Raw genomic sequence first — 24,663 nt, 5'->3', positions numbered from 1 at the left:
TGATGGCATCCCTGAGCATGTTACTACTGTCCTGTAACTGTGGTTCCCTTATGATGCCCAGACTTCAGTGTCTGTCATGCTGCAGCAACTGCAGGATGCTGTAGAAACACATCAGCCTGGTCCTGAAAATGCCTCTGTTATATATTTTCTGTAAAACAATGTGGTAATAAGTGAGTCTCATTCCTCATCTGTGAAACAGTGATAAAACAGCATAACTCACCTACCAGATTTCACTGAGGAACTGCTAGGCACTAGGAGCTGTCTTTTGTATATCTCCACATGTCATCTCATCTTTTCTGACCCCAAATTCTCTCTCTTTTACATTTTATTCTCTGAAAAGGATTCTTCTCGTGTGTGTGTGTGTGTGTGTGTGTGTGTGTGTGTGTGTGTGTACACTTGTGGGTACAGGTATGTAGGGAGTTCAGAGAACAAATCACAATGCATGTTCTTAGGTGATTTCCATCTTCTGTTTGAACCAGTGTTTCTTTTTAGCTTGGAACTTTGCTACATATGCTATGCTAGCTAGCTAAACCATTATGGATCCACCCATCTTTACCTGCCATCTCTCATCTCTGGCATTAATTGATGAATGGCATGAACTACTACTGCACTTGGCTTTTCATGTGGGTTCTAGTGATCTCAATCTGGGTTTCACACAAGGGAGGCAAGTGTATTACTGACTAAGCCATCTTCACAGCCCAATGTCTAAACTTTTTATTTTATTTTGAAATTAATTTATATTTCTTCTCTCATATATTACATCCTGACCAGAGTTTCCCCTCCCTCCTCTCCTCCCAGGCTCTCCCTGACCTCCCCTCTCCTCTAGATCCACTTCTCCTGTTTCCCTTCAGAAAGGAGCAGGTCTCTCAGGGAAGCCAACCAAGCATGGCATAACAAGTTACAACATGACTAGGTACATGCTTCCTAAGACTTTGTTATCTGCAGAGCCCATGGTTGAGGTCTGCACAATTGTGTTCTAAAAATGCATGATGATTTAAGTAAGCTTATGATTTTTATCGAGTGCATTCATAGCTAGCTTTGACTATATACTGCCCACAGGCAAACACACTCAGATGTTTTTCCTGATCAAAACTGAAATTTACCATGGGTATTCTACCTTCAATTGAATACCATTTTTTCCCTTTGAAAGATTACCTAAAGAATTTCAGTTGTCTTCTCTAGTCATTCCCTTCCCAGTCCCAGACTGCCAGCACCCTTTTCATGCCATATTGCTGAGGTGCCAAGGAACCTGCAAGTGGTTTTACATGGGTTTGAGTTCTAGAGCAAGATGATCACCTTCACCACTAAATAGAAAAGAGGGAGCTGATGACCCAGAGATCAGTGTGCATGGAAGGGCGATGAATCTAGGAGGAGTTGAGGGAGGGGGCCAATATGATCAAAATACCTGGAATGGAATTCTCTAAGAACTTGTACCAAAGAGAGAACAAAGGGTGAATTGTAGGCTTGTAGTCACCATGGCTGTGCATGTGGAAGGAGACTTGTAGCTGGTCACCTCAGTGAGAATATAGAGGTAAAGGAGCCTACAGCATGGTCACAAGCCCATTATAAGCATGCTTGCTTTATTGTTTCATGTCTGTGACCACAGAAAACTCTCCAAAATATGCACTGCTGCTCCCCAGAGTGGAGCAACATCAGGAAAACCATACCATACAGTAGCTGCGGCTGTGTACCTCCTTTGTACTGGCAAATTATACTAGCTACTTAGGTGTAAGATAAATAAGAAATCGCCTCACCTTTCCATGGTTTATATACCACTGCAGGGGTCAGAAAACCTTTTCTCCTAATATCTACAGAACTAGTACTTCTCCTCTGTTGCATCTTGTCAATTTTACAGCCTTAGAGTATACACAAATGCAGGAACACAGCTATGTTCATAGGTGTGTAAACAGACAAGAGCCAAAATGGCTTATAGCCTGCTGACTGTTCAAGAGGGAGAAATGAGTATTTAAATAGATCATAACAGGATGTGTGCAATGATTTAGGGACACAAGCGATGCAGAGGAGGATGCTACAGAAGGAAGTCTCAACTCCTGTGCATCAGTGTTGAGAGCAAATGACTCTTGGTTGTGAAAGATTGCCCTGTGTACTAGAAGGTGTTCAACAACCTTTGCTGACTAGATGCTCATAGTGAGCCTCAAACCAAGGTTGTGACAAATGAAAAATAATTCCAGATATGATCAAATGTATCCAGAGTTGAAAGTCACCTTAAATTGAGAACTGCTAGTCTAGGATCAGGAATCACATTGAGGAGACGAGAAGTCAGAGATACTCTTACCAAGAAGGAGGCTTTTCACTGAGGTGTGGAAAGATGAACAGGAGTTCATCTTTCAGAAAGAGTCTGTGGAGAGAGAATAGGAAATTTTAAGCAGAGGACAGAAGCTGTGTACAAGTAAGTGTGAGATAGTATGATCTAGTAAGGGATTATAAATCACTGGGTCCATGTGGTGTGTGTGTGTGTGTGTGTAAAATTGTTACAGAATGAAGTGAGAGGTGAAGAAAGAAAAGAACAAAAAGAGAGGCCCACAGACTGGTTCCTTGTGTGTTGGGCTAAGGGGATTAGATGTTACTAAATAATGACAAGCAAGAAACATGGTGCTCTGAAGGGTAGTGGGTTAGTGGTGAATAGCAATGCACATGGTGAGATTCTGGCCCTGTTAGAAGGTATTATCAAAGCTGCTACTCTGGCCGCCCTTAATTATAACATAGCAGCAGTAGCAAACTTGTGTATTTCTGGCCAGTGCCCCATGCAAGTCAGTAAGTGAATTTAAATAAGATTATAAGTATGAATCAACATGCAGTCACCAACGGTTGCTCTAGGATGTGCTATGGCAGATTTTATAATTCTGTGCTGCTGACAAGACCATCTGGTACTTGATAAACTTAATAAAACAGTTGACTCTTGATACAGTGATGCCACTAAGCACCAGACCCAGACTCCATTGTATTCTATGGACAAAAAATAAGCATTTGTGCCTGAGAGTGGAGGAGAACAACCAGGGGCCAGTCATTGGTCTGGTAGATATATTCCCCTCCAACACAGTGATAGCAACCTATTCAAAGGTTCATTCATGTCCAGGATTTGAAGGGTATCTGTATATTATTCAAGCTTTAGATAGGATGAGGAAACTGGATTTAGTGTTGCATTAAAAAAAAAAACCAAAAAAAAAACAGCTCACTGATGAAAATATAGGGAGCTTTGATCAACCCTGCTTTATCAGAGATCAGGCTTAGGAGAGCAAGGTGAGTATGTTAGGCATGTCTGGAAGGAATGTCTTCAGTCAATACATTTTTTTTTGTCTTTGGAAAAATTCTAATTTATTAAAAATAGAGAGATTACTGCTGGGAACTCCTGTGCACTCAGCAGCAATTATTAGGATCATATTGATTCTTTTTATTAATCCTGGATTGATGTAAAAGAAATATAAACACCAGAATGTTTAACTTAAAAATACTTCATGGGTGAATGCATTTAGAAATGTTCCTTCTATATTTCCTCTGTCTTTTAATAAAGAGACAAATTAAACAATGTCTACCATTCCCTGTTTAAAGTATATTGTCTAATTTTAAATTTACAAGAATGAGTATATAGCTGAGCAGTAGAGTACTTGGTTAGTATGCCCACTGCTCTTTCTATACTTACATTGAATAAAAATGTTTTCTTTATCACATTCATTAATGATTCATCCATTGACCACAATCAGTTCTGTGGATAAACCACAGGCAAGTGGTTGAATAATGCCCTGGGAGGAAGGTGCTGCAGAGGTGTGTGGCAAGCATGTGGAGACGGGGGGACCAGTGCAATGAAATCAGTGCATCACAGGATCTTTGTAAGACTTAGTCAATGAGGTCATTTTGGGGGTTATGGGAAACAGCATTCACATGAGTTAATTACATGCACTGTGTGTGAAGTAAAGAAAGAGTTTAGCACATTATTCTACATATTATAATTAGTTGATCAAATTTGGCTCTTTATTATGTTTAGCAGAACTATAGTCATTGTTGTTAAAGCTGCCAAGTAATAGAAGAATATATGCAAAGTACAACAGTGAAATAGCACACAGAGAGACTGACCCTCTCCAGAGGAAGATGCACAAGGAATACATCTTCAGAATGTGGTCCTGAGGGGTAGGATTTTGAGCATGGAACCAAACAGTTAACAAACAAATATAAATTTTGCTTCAAAAGTTGACATATTCTCCTAGCATTCATTTTGCTAAGTAACTTGCTAGGAAAAATTCCAAGAAGCTTCCCAGCTTTCACTACATTTGTCCATGTTCTGCAAGCTTGCTTAATATCCCTCATTGGAATATAATTTTGAGTGAGACAATGCTTTTATTATTCCAAAGAACATGGATCAAGCATGCTGACACATCAGTTCTTGGTATCAGTGGTGTGACACACAGTCTTTTGGAGGAAAAACTGGGGCAGTGGCTTTCAGGTAGATGACATGTTGATGCTGTCCTCCTCATGGGCACAGGAACTGAGTAGTTCTCAGAGAGAAGTGAGTCTCTGCAATAGTAAGGTGATCTACTCCTGGAGGGGATACTGCTACACAGTTGGAAGATTCAATTAAAATCACCAGCACAGACAAGGCTTCCCCCAAAGCAGTCATGAAGATGAATGCAAGTGTTTTATTGAGGGTTGTACATTACTCTGGGAAATAATAGAGGGGAAAGGAAGAAGAGAAAAGGAAGAAAAACACCCCAAGTTAAGTTAATGAAGAAGATACCCTAGGGAGCAACCAGGGATCAGTTCCTGGAGACTGTGTGCCTCAGATGTCTAGCATCCAGGCATGGAAAAGCATGATGGAAGTAGTAGTGTGTGGCTGTGGTGGTGAGGAATGTAAGCTTGGTCACTCACATCTAGTTGGTAGTCGGCAAGCAGAGAGAAGACTGGGGTGGAAAGAGAGATGAATCTATAATCCATAAAGCTTGTTCCCAGCAATCTACTCCCTCTACGGAGGCACTCCCTTCTAAAGGTTCTACAACCTTCTGAAACAGCACCATCATCTGAAGACCAAGGGTTCAAGCACATGAGCCTATGAAGGACATTTCACATCCAGACCATAATAATATCTAAGCACATTCATATGTGCAGAGAAAGCACCCAGGAACAAAGTGATCACCCTGTGCAGGGCAAAGCCTTCAAACGAGCTCAGGGACTGTGATCGTTAGGGACAGGCGCCGGGTGCCATTGGCAAGCTCTTCAGTGCTACTGGTGGGATACCAGTCTTGCTGTGAACCAGGTTTCCTTGTGAGCTGGTTCTTCTCTAGCACCATTTCCCAGAACTCTGTGTTATATACCAGCTCTCTAAAACATGGTGTGGAAGAATTATTCAGATGCCCTACATCCTTCAAAGGTTTCCTGTCATCTGGTGTGGTGTATGAGTCAGGGGAGGCAAGAATATGTCAGTAAACTACTTGGGGTGTTGATTTGTCCCCAGCACTGATGTTTATTTTTTGTTATGACTGAAAAGCATAATGAGGAGTGGAGAGCAAGTGGGAACTGTTAATCAGTTCTTTCAAAATAGACTCACAGTCTTATGGTCAACATTTTTATTGGTTTTAGATTTACTCTAAAACATAAAGAAATAATCAAGTAGATAAATCTATTCACAAAATATTTAAAAAGAGCCACAAGTGAGCAAGGATGGAAAGGGAGACAGGAAATCTGTGAACTTTTTTTTTTCCAGCCCAAATCAAGTCTGTAGATCTGAGAAATGAACACGGAAAAGAAAGTTCCACAGAAACTGCTATATATTAAGACAAAGGAATCATCCACCAGGGCAAAGTAGGAAGAAAGCCTGAATCACCATGTAGCATGTGAAAGATGTCAAGAAGGGCAGACTACTGGAAATAGTCCCTTTGTCACGTTTTCTGTACTGGGGATTGAATCTAGAGCTTGCAGAAGCTGATCAAGTATTCAACTACTGATACACTTTTTAAAATATGATTTTTATTTATGAGAATTTTATACATGTGTACAATATAGTTTTATCATGTCCCCCCCTCAGTGCTCCCACCACTACCCACATCTTCCTCTCAACTTCTTATCCTCTTTTACTTATTTTTTTTTTTAGTTCACTACTGAATTCAATTAGTGTCTTGTGTACATGTGTATGTGGCCATTCACTGAAGCATGGCCAACCTACTTGGGTCCCAACCCTGGAAACAAATGACTCTCCCTTTCCTAGGAGCAGTCACCTGTAAACAGGTCCTCAGTTAGTCATGGAGTCTCATGAACTTCCCCAGCTATACCAGTTCATTATGTATTTCAAGTTGTCCTCAAAATCAAGTTGTCCTCAAATTTTTTTTTTTTTTTTTTTTTTTTTTTTTTTTTTACACAGGGTTTCTCTGTGAAGCAGCCATGGCTGTCCTGGAACTCACTCTGTAGACCAGGCTGGCCTCGAACTCACAGAGATCTGCCTGCCTCTGCCTCCTGAGTTCAGGGATTGAAGGCGTGTGCAATCATTGCCCAGCTGTCCTCAAATTTGTGATATTCCTATCTCAGCTTTGCAAGGCCTAAGGTTTCCAGACAAGCACCATCGTGTCGGTTGTCATTTGTTATTTGTTGAAATATTTTCTTTTGCCTTAAATTCAATATTTTCCTCCTAAGGAAAGAAGAGTGGGTCATTGGCAGGAGTGAAAGCTAAGGAGCAGTTAAGCAGCCAAAGCACAAAACGCCATTAAAAAAAAATCTCAGTGCTCCACTTGGCACCGCACCATTTACATAAATATTCCACATTGGGTTTCCACAAAATGTTTTGGTCCAATAGACTTATTCTGCATATTCTTGTTTTAGATAGTTGAGATACAGGTTCCACCACAAGTTCAAAACTACATAACTAAATAGGAGCAGAGCTATATGAGGGTAGGAAGCCAAGGAAAAGGTACCTGGATCTCTGCTAAGAGGCATAAGCTGAACTCATCATCATGAACCTATAAAACATGGATGCATATCTATTCCCATTCTAGGGGTACTTGTGACCTGGTCTCTCAAAGGGTCATTCATTGACTAATTCTATTCCCCATACAATGAAGAAACAAGAAGGAGGAAAGCAGAGTCATTTCCTCAAGAAACTTTAGACATCCAGCAATGTAGGAGTGACATCATGGCTACCTCAAGACCCAACTTTGAGTCCACAGACAGGGCAATACATATGGAGTGTTCTATAGACATGATGGGCAATGCTGATAAATATGTTTTCTCACCATGCTTCCTAACATGAGTTCATCACTATATCCCTAACCAGATTGATAATGAAAAACCAGAACACTGAAGGCTTCCAAGAGTTTAGGGGATCAGAGAGTTTGTCCACGGATAGCAACTCATCAAACAAGTGGGGATTGTGATATAGGTTTATAAAGGTGAAATGGGAAGAAAGATAGGAACAAGGCAGGAACCCATTCTAAAACAAACTGGCACATATAACAGACTAATGGCCAGTGACTCTAAGCAAGATTGCACTGAGGAAAGGTCTTGGACCTCTGAATTTGGATGAAGTAGCTGAATAGTGACAGGAGGAGACAGAACTACTACATCAGGGACAAGTCCAAGCATGGTGGAGCACAGAATTCTGAGGTTCAGTGAAATGTGGGTCACAAACTACATAGAGGCAAGGTGTGATCTGTGGGGACAAGGCCAAAAGGCATTTAGCCTTTTCTGTGACAAATGTCATCTAGTACAAAATTGAGGATGAAGAATTGCTACTGAGAGTCAGAATCCCTGCTCAGAGTTATGTATTTGATCCCACCTGTGCCTTGCGAACACCGGGAAAGGTAAGCTTTCTGAAGTCTACTTTTCACGAAAGATTACATAATTGCTGTTCATACTCTGCCAAATAAGTGCACAGCTAGAGTAATAGTTCAAGTCAATGTACTAGCAAATATTTTGGTATTTCTACTCCATTACTGTGTGACATTAAAGACCATGAATCTAAAAGTAGAGTAACAAATGCAACACCTATGAAAAGGTAAAACAAGGAATTCAAGGTGTTATGGAAGAATGGAAAGATGGCTTCCATTAGGGGTTTCTAGTTAATGGGATCATCTAAGCAGTTATACTGCCTGAAGGTGATAAACAAATACTTGCACTCACTCACATTTCAGAGCCATTACTGGTGTCACAAATCACAAAGGGATCGAGTGAAGAGTTGGGCCGAATCAAGTCATTATATCTGAACTGCAACTGCAGTTTGAGGTTTAGTTCAGTGGGAGAGTACTTGCCTGGCATTTAGGAGGCTATGTGTTCAATACCCAATAACGAGTCAGGACTCAGTCCTAAACATCCTCTGAGCTTGAGCATGATGTGGGCAGGTTCTTGGCTGACAGCCAGCCAAGCTTACCCCTAATCTCAATAGCTATGCATATAAAGTATGCTTCTCTGAGTCTGAAATGAGGTCCCTGGGAAGAACTCTGTCATGATGGGGCTGGGGATGCAGATGGGTGGTAAAATGCTTTTCTAGCATAGGTTCAATTCCTAGAGCTACCTCCTCCTGAATCATGAAAAAGTAATCACGAAAAATATGCAGGAATTTTACCTTATTTTAACCATGTTTTAAAATATGTATTCTCATTATTTTATGATTATATAGGATGTTCCTTTTTTTAAATGAATTCTAGGCATTGAAAACAATTTTCCTTTTTCCTTCTTGATATATCATTAAGTGGACTATCATCTTTTCCTTATGTTCCTTCTTAGTCCCCAGACCTGTAACCATAAAACAATTCTGTGCTGCATTTCCTTATGGGATAATGAAGGCTATAATGTCATACTCTTTCTTATATCAAAATCTATCTTTGTCACATATGACCCTAACCATATAAAATAACAGTTTGGAGTCCCATTAGCACAGATGATGTGAGGTGAACAAAATAACAAGACCTACTGTTATTCAGATAATAATTGCTTTGAGTTATAACAACAGTACAAAACAAGTAGTAATTATTACTGCAATATATAAGAACATATTAAATATTAAACATCACAAATATTAAATTTACTAATTCTGAATATAAATGGCTCTAAATATTAAAACAATAAAATATTACTGAATATTAATAATTGACTTCATTTATATGATATAATAAAATTTCTTTTGGAAGATAAAGTTTTATGTAGCCCTGGTTGGCTTCAAACTCCATATGTAGTTGAGGATGACCTTGAACTTCTTATCCTCCTGCCTCCATCTCTCAGAGTGCTGGGATTACAGATGTTCACATCATATCCAGTTTATGCTATGTTGGGTGTGGATCCCATGGCTTTGTGAATGTTAAGCAAACACTATCAATGGAGCTATACTTCTAGTTCACTTTGTAATGCATTTTTTCAAAGTAATTTTATATATGAAACATCATCTAAATAGGATCTGATGGATATGGTTAGGGGTATTTTATTCTAACCATCAAAGACACATTAAAAATATTTCCCAAAAACATTCTTTCTGGATGATTTTATAGTAAGATAAATATACTATATAACAAGAAGTGTAAGAACCTTGAATGATTAATATAGTATGTGTATTTTCAATTTATATCCAGAAAATTAAATGAAACAGACAAACATACCTTGATGATCATGTTACGTGCTGATGAGAGATATGAAGATGAACAAGCCATAGTCAACACCCAGAAGGAGCATGCCATCTGGGACAGATGATACTTATGTTCCTGGAAAAAAATAATTATGAATGATTTGAATGATAGTTCTGGGCTCGTCTAGATGATATGTCTCAAGGGAACTTACCTAATTGATGGATAGCCAGAGATATTCAGAGGAGAGTAAAATGATTGGGTTCAGTTACACCACAGAGTTAAGAAGCTTTATGGAAGTTGTAGGCTTCCATTAAGGCTTTCTGAAGCCCCAGATTCTTTTTATAGGGACAGTAGAGCATTGTCCTTCTGTTGGGCTTGGATAGACTAAAGTTTATATTTATCTAAATGCTAATTTCTAAGCCTACTTGTTACACAAAGATGAATCTGTGAAGAAGAGAGATAGCCTGTGATAGGCATAGTACCACTCCACAGTAGGTCTTTAGGACGCATGGTTGTTCTTTGATTCATTGCCCCCCTCTTCAGGAAGGGCCATTGAAAGGCAGGAACACATGAGAAAAATTCACAGCTAACATTTACAAATGAGAGACAACATGAGATGAGTCTGGGTTACCTCATTTAAAATGATTGTTTCCAGCTCCATCAATTTATCTGAGAATTTCATTTAAAAAAACAGTTGAATAGTATTTCACTGTGTGGATGTACATTTTCCTTACACTTTCAACAGCTGATGAGCATTTAGATTATGTCTGTTTCATGGGTATTGTGACTAGAACAGTACTGACCATGAATGAAAAGATGGCTCTATAGTAGAACAATAGAGTCCTTTGAGTAAAATTTCAGGAGTGTCATATCTGGTCATATAGATCTATTTCTAGCTTTTAGAGAAACCTCCACACTGACTTCTATAGTAGCTGCAGCAGTTTTTACTTCTACCAGCTACGAATAAGTGTTTGGATTTCTCTATATAAACACCAGCATTTATCACTGTTCGTTGTTTTGATCTTAGCCATTCTGACTAGGGCAAGATGAATTCTCTTACATATGTTTCATTTGGAATACCCTTGGACTCTAGGTAGCTAGAAAGGGGCCACGAGAGTGCTTTCAAGGGAGGGAAGATGGAATGGAGTTATACAAGCAGAGAAAGGGTTGCTTGGCGGTAAGGAATAGGAGGGAAGGGTAGAGGAAGGAATGTGGAGACGGGTAGCTAACAACACTAAAGGCCTCGAAAAATGTCGTATGGTAACCGACTATTGTAGCAACTTCTTTAGCTATTTCTATATTGATACCATTATTTATAGACATATAAAACTAGTTTAAATGGAGTTACTCTAGGGCAGGGCAAAACAGCTCTACTAGAAACCATAGGATAACAAATAAAAAAACCCAGTGCCAGAAATGGATTGCTTCTTTTGGAGTGATTGGCCAGTGGGGTCTTACATATCCCCAAACATTACAGGCTATTCCCAATGCTCTTGGTTCCTCCCCAGAATGTGATAGAAAGATACTATTACTGAAAATACTAAATTTTTTTGAGTCATAGAAAATGGAGAAATCAAGATCATTCTCACTTGGATGCTTCATCCATACTGAATAGGTCTTATAGTGCTGGAATGTTCTGGGCAGAATATCAGAGGAGAAAAGTCATCATAATATTACTTAGCTGTGAACTCTGAAAGTTACAAAACTGACAGGCTAGGAAAGATATGCCCACTAGTTCAATAGTGGCATGAACATCATATGAGTGGCCCACAACTTTCTGATTTGATTTAAGCCCCATTTCCTAAGATGAAAGCAACCCTGACACCATTATCAGGATGAAGACCCTGTTGCTAGACAGATCATAGGCCTCAAGGGAAAGCCTACTACTATATTCTTCTAAACAGACAGCATTTTTTTTTTTGAAGAAGCCCTGGTACAGACCCATGCAGGATCCATGCTTTCTGATGCAGTCTCTGTGAGCCCACATGAACCCTGCTTAGTTGATTCAGTAGACTGTGTTCTTCCAGTATCCTTTCTGACTACTACAATCTTTCTTCCCCCTATTAAAACAACTCTTAATAATGCTTTGTTAAACTAATTAATTACAGGATCTCTCAATTATCCTCAAAGAAGCATCTTTTTGCAGCAGGTGGTGATTAGACACATAACTGGTCAAGGTGCAGAAAATAAGACATGGTGGAACCCTGAGCCCTAAATGGGACATCTATCTCATACTCTCTCCTCCCAAGGTTCAGGGGTCATTGTGGAAGAAGTATGGAAAAATCCCAAGAGTCTGAATTAGTGGATGACTATGGTGACATAGTGTTTCTAGACAAAGCAGGACAGCTGAACACATGAACTCCTAGCAGTTGTGCCCACATGTACGATACCTGTGCAAGGACAAAATCCTAATGTGGAGCAGGGATATGGTCATGAAGTTCCATCTCTAGCTGAGATAGATACTGGGTGATCGAACAGTTACTTTCCTTTAAGAGGATTGCTCCTAGTAGGCTGGCCATGCTCCTTTATGGATAGCCACATATCCAAAAGTATACACATAGCTTAAATTACACTTGATGTTTTCTTGTTGCTTTTTAAAAAGAACAAAAAAATTATGTCTGGAAGGAAAGAGGGGATGGATCTGGGAGGAGTTCGGGGAGGGAGGTGGATATCAAAATCCACTTTATAAACTTTTCAAGTACTAATAAAAATACGAGTCTTCCAAAGTGGTTATGTGGTGTGTAAGGGTAAACTTGGGCTTCTGTTTTCTATAATTTGAAAAGCATGAGAAAGGAGCAGAAGCTGCAGTTTGAACCATTGTGCTTTACAGTCTGCTGGCTACAAGTGACTACCTGTTGGCATTCATTTGCCTAGAAGGAAGGGGCCCTGTAGATAGCCGGTGATGAGCAGATACCCAAGAGAGGAACACTGGATGAGCAGACACCTGAGAGATGCCCAATGTCTGACTACAGTTTTGTATCTGAGCTTGTTGGGAAGGGATATAGATATAAGTCAAGGAAACTGCTTTTGATGAGGGTCTTATGAATTACAGTAACATAAGATGTCATCAGTACCTCCAGTTAGGGACCCTCTAGTTGTTCTTGATAGCACTTGGGTAATAGAGTAAGCCTTTTGACTTCTATTTACAAATAAATGCTATTAACATCCTGTGTCTTCAGGAAAGGTTTCAGCATCAGGTGGGATGTGAAGCCTGGTGTTAAAGCAAGGCTTTGCCAATACCTAGGGACAGCTGCCCTATTGGCAGAAGTGGGCACAAGTGGAGCTTGTGGGCGCAAGGAATGCTTCTTAAGGTGCCAAGGGCCAATGGACCACAATGCTTTCTTATTATGGCTCCTTGTAACCCAGAGCATAGGTGATTGGTAGCAAACTCACATCGTACTCTTGTGGTTGATATATTATGCACCCCAATAAGCTTATATGGGGGTCAGAGAAAAGAACAGCCATTATATTAAACATAGAGGTTAGGTAGTTGTAGCGCATGCCTTTTAATCCTAGCATTCCAGAGACAGATGTCCATCTAGATCTCTGTGAGTTCAACGCCACACTGGAAACAGAGCCAGGCATGGTGACACACAACCTTTAATCCCAGGACTTGAGATCTCATGTCTTGCTTGGGAAAGACACATGCCTTTAATTCCAGGAAGTGATGGCAGGAAGCAGAAAAGTATATAAGGTGTGAGGACTAGAAACTAGAGGCTTTTTAAGCTTGTAGGCTTTTGAGAAGCAATTCAGCTGAGATCCATTCGTGTGAGGACTCAGAAGCTTCCAGTTTGAGGAAACAAGATCAGCTGAGAAGTTGGCAAGGTGGGGTTGGATGTGGCTTGTTCTATTTCTCTGATCTTTCAGTGTTTACCCCAATACCTGGCTCTGCGTTTGTTTTTATTAATAAGACTACTTTAGATTCTTGTTACATACTCTTATAGTGGGGTATACAAAAACTCAGGAAAATCTGAGTCACCTCTCTCTAGACTCCATGCCCAGTTCATATATGTATATACAGGCATAGGTATGCTACTGTGAGCCCATGAAAAATGGGGAAACATGGCTTCCCAGGACCTATGAGGAAAGCTGATCATAGCTATCAGATGCTGCAAACAGCAACACCATTGGTTCCTGGAAGGAGAAAATTGCTAAACTGCATTTGGTGGAGTAAAAGTTTAACAATTTCAAGGCAGGTCATGGGAGGCAGATGCTGATGTAATGCTAATGGAAAGTAGAACATTCTTTCCTCTCTTTTATTTAAATGTTTGTATTATTTTTGCAGAAAAATACATTATTATTATAAATAATTTTAAAATACAGAGATTAGGGAATGAAATATGTTGAACATAGTCCTCAATTCCAGAAATGACATTTTATATCTATTTGTGTATATATACCTATATCTAATATTTTGCAGTGTTGTAGTATGTATAATCCATTTTTCTCTTCACTCACTTCATTTCAAAAATATGAGGTAAACATCTTTGAGAAAACATTGGGTATTGTTTAATTATCAAGTTGTAATTCTAGGAGATGGACAGCCTAGTCTACGGGGAGATCTCATTACTCTGTCAGGCATTTGATATGAGGCAGTGATTTCCATAGAACTTCAAAGGTATATCTGGGGCAAGGGAGTTTCACAAGAAATCTAAGTTATCAAAGCCCCAAGCCCTTTGCCTTATCTCAAAGCAGGTCCAATTTTTCAGTTTCATGGATTGGGTTCCATGTAGCAGGTTGTTAAAGGGAATAATTCCTTAGCTATGCCTCATAGTGCCACAATAAAGAATAGAATCTACCTCTGCTGGGAGAAATGCTGCAGTCTCCTTACTTGATAGTTAATCCTGTTAGGCTGAATAAATAACCACCCCTAAGGAAGGTAGGTCCATATCAGGCCATACTAAACAGATGGGAGGAGTAATTACCATTTTAATGTGATAATATTTTTTCCTTCCATAATCTCTACTACCACAAGATTTGGTTGTGTCTGACCATTATTCCTCTTTCATCTTTCTATCACTTTTCTAAGCCTAATTTCACTAACACTGTGGACCTGTTTTCTCAAAAGCTTTCCTTCCAGCCACATAACAGCTTTTCCACCACGTGGCTGACCTCCATGACAGCCCAACTCAAATGGGATCCCTTTCCCTCTTCCTCTTCCTTCTCTTCTTCCTCTTCTTCTTCCTCCTCCTCTCCCTCTCCCTCTCCTTCCCCTCTTCCTTCATCTTCTTGATCTTCACACTCCTTTTTTCTTCTTCTCTTCCTCTTCCTCCCCCTCTTCCTCTTCTTCCTTCCTCCACCCTCCCTGCCTTCTTCCTCTCTCCTCTAGGCAGCTGTTTAAATTTAATGCCTGCCTGTTTTGAAGTTTCTACTTTAAGCTCTAATGAGACTGTCCTCCAGCTTTCTTCTTAAATTGTTCTTAAGTTTTTATTAATGAAACTAAGAGTCCAAGCAGGGACCCTGACTGTCCCTGTAACAGTGGCATAGGCATACAATCCCAGATAGTCAAGAAGCTAAGGCATGAACATTGACAGTTCAACTGATTACTTCACTTACTGAGACCTTGTTAAAAAATGTTTAAACATGAACAGGATATCACTCCAGGGTAGAGAATTTTGTCTAACATGTGTGAGGCCCTAGATTCAATCCCCAGTAGAAAAAGAAAAAATAGAAAAAGAAACAAAGGGATAAAGGTAGAATATCTTGGATTAAAAATAGACTCACCTACCACTACTTTGCTAGACGTTACTACATTTTACAACTTACTCTGATACCTGCTGATGAGTGCAGCTGTCACTCTTCATCAAAGAAACCTCTCTTTACAGCAAATAGAGACTATGACAGAAAACCACAACCAGACACAGGACAAAGATCAACAGATTGTGAGGAGCCCAGCCCCAGTGAATACATCTATCTGAAAGCTCCTGCATCAGTGACTGAAAGAACATTTCAGAAGAGGGGACGGGATGATTGTCAAAGTGAGAATACCAGCAAGTCTGTTGAAAACCATTCTCTCCCAGAAATGGCTGCACAAATAAGGTTGAAACCATGGCAATGTCAATGGACATTTTAAAGTAGACAGGGAAATTTTCTCACCCCTAGACAAGAACTTCAGGCAACAAATGACCTCCGAGAGAAGGAGAATTAACCTCTCCCAGAGATGAGTCCCCTTTTTGTTTTCCAATGCAAAGTGATCAGCCTTAAAACCGTATGTGCGCCACTAACCAACCAACAAAGATTCAGAAGGTTGTATCCATGTATATTTGTGCATACACATGCATATAACACACACACACACACACACACACACACACACACACACGTATGTAACAATAACTGAATAAAAGGAGACTATCAACTTGAGACTGTGGGGGGACATGGCAGAGGTTTTAGGAAGTGTGTCTGGGAGAGGAAAGGGAGGAGAAATGTGATGCAATTTTATTTCAATTTTAAAATATTTAAAAACCTAATTACAGGGTTTAAAAACCACAGGTAAAACTGTATTACAAATGATGATAATGTGGTGACACAAGCTGGCTGACTTACACACTTACTTCCATCTGTGTGTCCTTGAACTGGCGGGCTGTTGATTTTCCAGGGACTTATGGAAATTATGGTCTTAATTATCATAATAATGAAGATGATTTTCATTGAGATAAGAGTCCAAAATTAAATATAAATTAGGGGCTGAGGAAATGACTTTAACGTAAGGACTGAAGGAACTTTCACGTAAATGACAGGACATTTCAAAATTCCCAACCACCTGCTTATATCATGCTTCAGTCAGTGTGGCAATGGGCTGTCACTGTTCCCATCTTTCTTTCTTCTTGCTACCCACTTCCTTATTCCTACAGGCAAAACCACACAAGCACACATGAATCCACACAGAAAGCCATGGTCTAATCTTCAAGACCGGTGGTCTACCATATTAAAGATTTATCCCCACCCTAAGCAAACTCCAAGTCAACCCCATCAGGAAGCCTGTCCTGCCACACAGCCCACCTAGCCTTGCCTGGAGATCTTCCTCAGAGCCCCTGGTTTTGGAGAAGGAAAGGCTTTCAGATCTTTAGTCAAAATGAGAGAACAACGGTTCTGCCTAACTAGTCAATTTTTCTAATGGGCTATTAGGAGCTGTTTTTGTGCTGAACACTCTGCCCTCATTATAAGTCTGCTTCCCCAGAAGCCAAGCTCTCTCTGCCCATTGTAATGAGCAGAACACTGGAGTGAAACACAGTTTTAATGAGTTACAGCATGGACATAAAATGGAACAATTTGCATCTGAGAGCCCCTCAAAGTGAGGCTAAGGCCAGTGGGTACATTTACATCAGTGAAGCAAAGCACTTGGGGATGACTGTTTCCATCAGCCAACCCCAGAGAAATCAGGGGGCTTCACCTCAAATTGAGAAGGCTGACTGGTGATAGAAAGACAGAGCAGGGAGATTCTTCAGGATAAAAGGAAAAAAATCATAGTGACCTTGAGAAGTAAAACAATTAAATAGTTTCAAATCATGGACAAGACAGCAGTTTTTTTACTTAACAATACACAATATTGGCACCCCTGTCCTAGAGCATGCTAGGAATAAAGGTAAATAGACAAAGGAAAAGAAGACAGGATGTATTCACACAGAAGTGAGTAATAGTCAAATGGAAATCACTGGTGGCATCTTGAATGTGGTTTTCATCCCTTACAAAAGCTGATTGTTAATGTTTCAGGAATTGGCAAGGTAGTTGTTAAATATAATCATTGCTAGCCAGTAAATTGCATAAATAAAATTAAATATAAACAATGCCAATAGATATTTAAATCTCATCATTCCCCAGTTACTTACTACATTTTTCTATTAATTGTTTTCTTGCAGCTATGCATCTCTTTGTATCTGTGAGGCGGACAAATAGAACCACATAATAGCATGCTACTCTCTGTCTTTTCCCAGTTTGATCTTCAGTGAGTTATAGCTTGAATGTGGTCATGTTGAGAGTGTTTGCACAGTAGAAATCAGCAAATGTTGCAAGTCATCTCTCAATTTATTATTTTGTGGATTGTTTATCTAGACCCAGAAAGTAACCCACATTAAATACATTAGTTCAATGTGTTGTAAAGTCTACTTCACAGTTACTACACCTAAATGATATATTATGAATAGCACAAAAATGAGGAAATATGCTTCCATTATTCCATACAGCCAAAAGTCATTGGTAAACCATTGATGAATGAATGAGGTTCCCACATATGCAGTCACTGTTTCATTTCTATTTTACTAAAATTTGTTCTGGGATTCTACTAATTCACCAGTTGAAAACTCAGTTCAGTACAAAAACAAGAATTCAGCAAAAGTCTGTAAGATTCCTTTGGCTATGGAGAAGCCTCACTAAATACCAAATTTTATTTGTTACTATTTATAAATCATGTATAACCTTCACATCAGTAATGTTGATAAATAGGTATGAGACATAGTAGGTACATACACACATGTGTTTTTATTTTTGGCAACATGGCTGTTCAATATGTATCAGATCAATATGTGATCAAAGTTGACATGAAAATACAGCCAAGTGGAATAGAAGAAAAAGGGTTTTAGAGTAGGGTACATATGCCTAGTTTAGAATTTGGGTTCTGGTTCTGAATTTTTAGGTAACATTGGACAATGGTTTATTAACCCTGATTTTTAGTTTAGTCACTTGTAAAACAGAGGTAATATTACATGTATTTCAGGGCTGTATGTAAATAATAGAAATAGAGATTTATTTTATATATTAATGCAAGGTCTAACATCTAGCAGACTGTTATAATTATTATTGGAAAGAAAAGGTATTATATATCCAGTTTAATTACAGATATGATAAATTACCTGAGAATTCTGGGATTCATGGGAGAGGAAAATATGAGCATTGAAACTTTCCAAAGGGTTGCTGTCCAAAGTCAACAATGGAGAACTTGTGACTTCTCTTACTACTTCAGGAATAGGCAGCAGGTTGATGAACATCTTCCGCATGTCAAGTGCTTTGCTGTCATCCATCTTATTTCAACTTCATGATGATTCCTAAGGGAGTGTGGAAGATAATATTTACCAATTGTGGTTTAAACAGTGGTTCCTTCTCAAGATGTTCTATGGCTTCCTCCTTCTCCATCTGGAGATGGAGGCTAATTTCCCCAGTCTTGAAACTGGGCAGGCTTCTGGCTTGCTTGCTTATTGCCAGCAGAATACCATATAGAGTGTGATTTTCAGTGTATTACAATTTCTAGCTCACTGACAGGGGCATTCAGCTTTGGAACTGTTATCTCTGTATAGGAACCAACTACTCTTAGGCCATGTTCTGTGAGGCTGTTGAGAATTCTGTGAGCATGGAGAATTCTTGTTGCAATGTTCCTGTCGGGGCCCTACACTTTGAACCCTCCCAATCCAGGCTTAAGGTATCCAAATAAATTAGCTATTAGATAATTCAAGCCATCATATCTCAATCATTTTTGGTCTTCTACTTTCCTAGATTCATCCCTGGACACAGGACAGAGAAAAGCAGCTGACTCTGACTTTTCTATTTACTGACAAAATCCATGAGTGTAATCAAGTGACTCTTCTACACCACCAAGTTAGAGCCGATTCCACACACAGTGACAGTTGGAACTAGCATCCCACATCTTCATAAGACCAAAAACCCACGTCTCAAAGAGGATGGCTGTTTCGCATGGTCCCATATCTGGTTATTGTCATTTCAATTTCACATGGAAGGCTTCCCAGCAGGAAATTCCACATTCTTTGTTCTGTGCTACATTTTTCCCACTCATTGGAAGGATGAGAACTGTTGCTTTATAATTAGATGATCTCACCAAGACAGAGAAGGGAAGCAGAAGGGAATAAATGAAGAGAGTGATCCAACCCCTAGAGAAACTTAAAAATGGCTGGGTTCCTGGTAGAAAAAAGTCGTCAGTGGGAAGGCAGGGGCTGAGAGTTTAGTGAGTTGAAGGACTGGTTGAAACTTTGAAATTGGTTCCTAGTACTCTTAGAAGAAATAACAACAGAAAAAATTATCTCTGTAGTTTGTAATTTGTAGCTCTTTCTGTTATAGGCACATTTCCACCTTGGAGGGTGGAGTGGAACTGATGGGTCGTATTTGATAATGTCTTGGTTTTAAGTCTTTGGAAGTCTATATCTAGTCTAAGGATCTGAGGCATACATTTCTCACTCCCCTGCCACCAGGACACTGAAGAAAGTGTTTCTTCTTCCTCAGAGTATTCTGGGGACCACGGGACATATAACAACCTTCTTATCATGGGGTGCAGCTGTTCAAGGGAAGGTGGAAAGCTGTCCTCAGATTGCTCTAGACAGTACCCTCTCTGACATAGCAAGTAGCACCGACATACCTCCTTAAATTTTTCTCTTGGGTATTATGTCTACACTACACTCTTTGCACTCCTTTCTATCAATATCAATCACTGTCATTGTAAGGAACTAATACACTTTTGTCATGTGTGACATTATTGCTGTACATATATTCCTCACAGTTCTTGGCACAATAATCCCATAGGTTTAGCAGCCTTCCTTTCCTATTTTACATGCAGAGAAAAGACACAGAGAAGGTAGGTAATTATAAGCATTACTGGACTCGCATCCAATGTAAAACAGAAGCTCTTTCCTGTAGTATTTTATTTGTTTAGATTGTATTGTCAAATAACAGCAGAGGAAGAAGGGAGATCAGGAACTGATTGTGGATTATAGCTTCTATATATTGAATGTTTATTCAATACCTGGTACTTTGCCTATTCTTAAAATTAGTAATCTTATGATAAAACCATTTTACAGATGAGATTCAAAGGCCAGAGGGCATTTATGGCTTCATGCAAATTCCATGCACTGCTCTACTAAACTTCCTCCAAGATATTTGAAAAATGCCATTTCTAGGCTCAAGCATGATCAGGTCCTCAAACTCACATGGCTTGACTGTTTTGTGTTGTCATATTTCCTTACATGAAGAACCTAAAGAAATGGACAATCACCAGAGACTATGATGCTGTAGAGGTGACAGCCAACTGAACCCAAATGTCACCCATTCCTCTGTACTTGACATCTCTGTTCATTTCTCTAGCATAAAGGTCTTTCTGAACTCAGCTAGCACCTCTCTCTGAGTGTGTTGTTTGGATATTCTCTTCAAAGTGAAACAGATCATCTCAGAAGGAAAAAGGAGGGCCACAAATGTCAAAAAGTTAAAGAAACTTACAAGATCTAGACGAGCACAAATTTATATGATTCCCAAGCCCCCTCCCCGAGTTTACTAAGCAATCAGCAATTTCTGGGGCCAGGAGACTTCCAAGGGGCTGCATGCAAGGTGTTCAAGGAGCTTTAGGGATATTGCATTTGTGAGTTGCCACCTAAGCTGGATTGGGTTTGCCTTTGAGTCACCCATATTCCTGTAACCTTTCAACATGCTCCTTCCTCTAAGCAACATCTCACCCATATTCCTGCAAGTAACAGCAATAAACTCACTGGTGCACCAAGACGGACTTGTCTGTTGTTGATGCCTTTTATGTGGTGAAGAAATATTTGTTTACATCTTCCTTGGAAAGTTTTACAAAACAGTCTATGGTCCAACTAGAGCTGGCCTTTGATTTGTGAGATCTTCACTTATTCCTTCTATTTTCTGAGGTCCATCTCTTTTTTAGCTTCCACTCTGTGGCTGTCTTTGACTCCTCTGAGCAAATTGGGGTGATTTTGCTGTGTACCTGCTGAGCAACAAGTCTTAACTAGACACTCAGTCTGAAGTGCCCTAGGAACAAGCATATATCTTTTTCCATCTTCATTATTAATATCTCCTGTCACAGAAGAGGTCTCAAAATTATTTTAATTCAGCCAATTTTGATTAAACACCTACTACTTTTAAGTACCTTATAGAGACTGACTCTATCCAGGATTGCTACATCCCATTCTCAGAGAGGCATAGAAAAGGCTATGCTCCCCTAGAATTTTCCAGGTAGGAAGTAGAAGAACTAAGATTGGAACACATTGAATTCTATCTCTTATAGCAGCCTGTCCTTAGCTCTTCTCTCCAATATTTCATGTCAGGTATAATTCTAAGATTTGGAGAAATCAGTGAGCATGAGGCAGATAAGGATTCTGTTTGTCTTAATATGCTATTGTGGCTATAACAGAATGCTAGAAAATGGATGAGTTAAATCAACAAAAATTCATTGGGTCGCAGATGTAAAGACTGGGAAGTACCATTTTAGGGTTATGGCATTTGGCAAAAAAACCCTCATTTGACAGTGTCATGAGCTTTCTCTAATGGGAGAATGTCTTTTTGTAGGCTGTGAATATATGTTGCTCTGATTGGTTGAGAAATAAAACTGTTTCGCCAATGGTGAGGCAGAATAGGGTTAGGCATGACATTCTAGGTAGAGCAGAAGAAGGAGAAAGGAGAAGAGGGGAGGTGCTGCCAGCTGCTGCCATGAGAAGCAAGATGTAAAGATACTGGTAAGCCATGATTGACGTGGCAAAGTATGAATTTTTAGAAATGGGTTAATTTAAGATGTACAATCTAGCTAGCAAGAAACCTGAGCCAGTAGGCCATACAGTTTGTAATTAATATAAGCCTCTATGTGTTCTTTTGGGTCTGAGAGGCTGCGGGACCACGAGGCCATGGGAGCTGGGCGGGCATAGGAAATCTTCCAGCTACACTTCTCCCCTCAAGCTCTTATTTTTGTGTGGTAGAAGATGAAAGAAGGAAAGAATTTAACTTTTTGTGTTATCAGTCCCCTCCACTGATCTCTAAAAATACACTCTACAGTGCTCCCATAGTGACAAAAGTCAAGTATAGGTGCATTTTTCAGAATGTATCCTTGTTAAGTAATAACAATTAGATGAGTTCATTTAACACCATCATATGCCACACTTCCTGCTGAGCCTGGCCCCTCTTCTAAGTGTTCTTTGTTCTTTTCTTTTTACAGTAGTAAGAATTGAACCTGGGGCCTCACTAATGCTAGGCAAGCACGTTATTACCAAGCTACATCAACAGCCCTGCCAAAACTAATATTTAATTTTAATTGTACGTGTGTGTGTGTGTGTGTGTGTGTGTGTGTGTGAGAGAGAGAGAGAGAGAGAGAGAGAGAGAGAGAGAGAGAGAGAGAGAGACTGTTTACTATTTATTTGAAAATTTCCTGAAAGGCATTTTTTTTTTTTATCACATTCCCTCTTACCTAACCAACTTCATATTCTTTTTAATAACCAATGAAACAAACAAAATAGGAAGTCCAATTTGTACTGCTCATATACTCTTGTATGTGTGGCTCTTCACTGGCATGTGGTTAACCTACCAGAGGCCTTAGCCTTAAAGAAAACTGACTCTCTCTCAGACGCTATCAATTCCCAATAGCTCCCCTGCCAGGTGGGACTTCATGCCCATCTGCTCTCTCCATGCTGGAATTTGGTTTGGCTGGAGTCTATGCAGGTCCCCTGAATACTGTCCCAACCACTGTGAGTTCAACTTCCCTGCTGTGCTGGAAAACACTTTCCTTGTAGTTATCCACTACTTCTGGCTCTTATGATCTTTCCATTTCCTTTCCTGCAATGATCCCTGAACCATGGGAGCAGGGGGTGTTGCATGGATGTGCCGTCTTGGGTTGAGCCTTTATATAGTAAATGATGATTAACACAGAGACCCACAGGTAATCAAGGTGCAGAGAACTCTGACAGTCTTAAAAAGGCATGCAGATAACGTGGAACAACAGGAGTCCTAGAGAATGAAGAATGAAAACTTGTCCTTCTGACCTTTCTCCTTGGCTTCCTACCAGGTGTCCACTTCCCCAGGAAGGGCCTTTCTTTTGTGGAGTTCAGGGCTGGGCAGGAGTGGAGGGAGCAAACTTTCTCTGCTGCAGGTGTCAGGAGTGCTGGGAGCAGCTAAGAGTCAGAGGTTAAATGCTTCAGCTAACTGAGCAGGATAAGATCTTACTAACAATTAGCACCTCTCCAGCTCCTGACAGCGGTGTTCTACTTGCCAGACCACACTGCTCTGCTTCCTTGTCACCTGTTTTGAATTAGTAAGAGAAGCTTGGCAAAGCTGGGCAGTGGGGGGCCTTCCTGTGTACAGCATCCTCACAGCCGCCTCTTGGTTCAGTTTTCTGGAGGCTTGCTTATACCACTCTCTGCACTGTAAGACCTCCCTCCTCCTCTTTTCTCTCCCCTCCTTGGTTCTCCTTTTCCTCTTTTTCTTCTTTCTCTTTCTCCCTTTTTTTTTCTTTTTTAGTGCCTAGGGATCATATCCAGAGTCTCCAGCATGCTTGGCAAGCTCTCCATTACTGAGACACATCCCAGGACTTGTTTGTTCTTGTACATGGAGCCAGCTGTCAGAGCTTGATGGACCTGTAGAGAGAGGCAATTCCCCTCTTGCCTTCCCAGTTCCTTTTAATGCCATTGTCTCTCTTTGCTTAAACCACATTGGAAAAGGAGACTATGACACAGGAAGATGAAGACACAGCTGAAGTTCATGGGGACCGGGATCCAAACTAGAGCAAAGAAGGAGGAAATACCTTTTTTTTTTTTTTTTTTTTTAAATAAATAGTAACTCAAACATCAACTGTTAAATTAGTCTCGTTTGGAACCATGCTCCTACCAGTCTTTAGTGGAGACATAATCCCATATTTCCATGTGACCTTTATAAAGTACAGTTTTCCCCTTAGGGCTATCATAAGGTCAGTGTGGTCACTGGGACTAGTAAAGCAAAAATAACTCATCAGGGTTATTGGCCTTTGTTTTGAGGTTACTTTTGTTTTTGTTTAAAATACCACAATTCCTGCTGCTCAGGGAAGCATTTCAGACAAACCTGAAATAGTCCTCACATTTTCTCTTATTCATGTGTTTGGTTATTCTTCCATTCACTCCTGGCTTAGATGACAAGAAAAAGAAGAAAAAAGTATAGCCTATGGAATACACACACACACACACACAACACACACACACACACACACACACACACACACACACACACACACACATAGACACACACACACTGAGATAGACAGACAGACAGACAGATATAGAGAGTTTTCACCAGGATTTGTACACTGAGTTCTAGCTGAAGGATGGGAGATTATAATGAATATTAAAGGTGTTTCATATATATT

Source organism: Onychomys torridus, chromosome 1 (assembly GCF_903995425.1).
Source record: "Onychomys torridus chromosome 1, mOncTor1.1, whole genome shotgun sequence".
Lineage (NCBI taxonomy): Eukaryota > Metazoa > Chordata > Mammalia > Rodentia > Cricetidae > Onychomys > Onychomys torridus.
The sequence above is the reverse complement of the archived record's forward strand: the minus strand, read 5'-3'. Positions refer to the sequence as shown.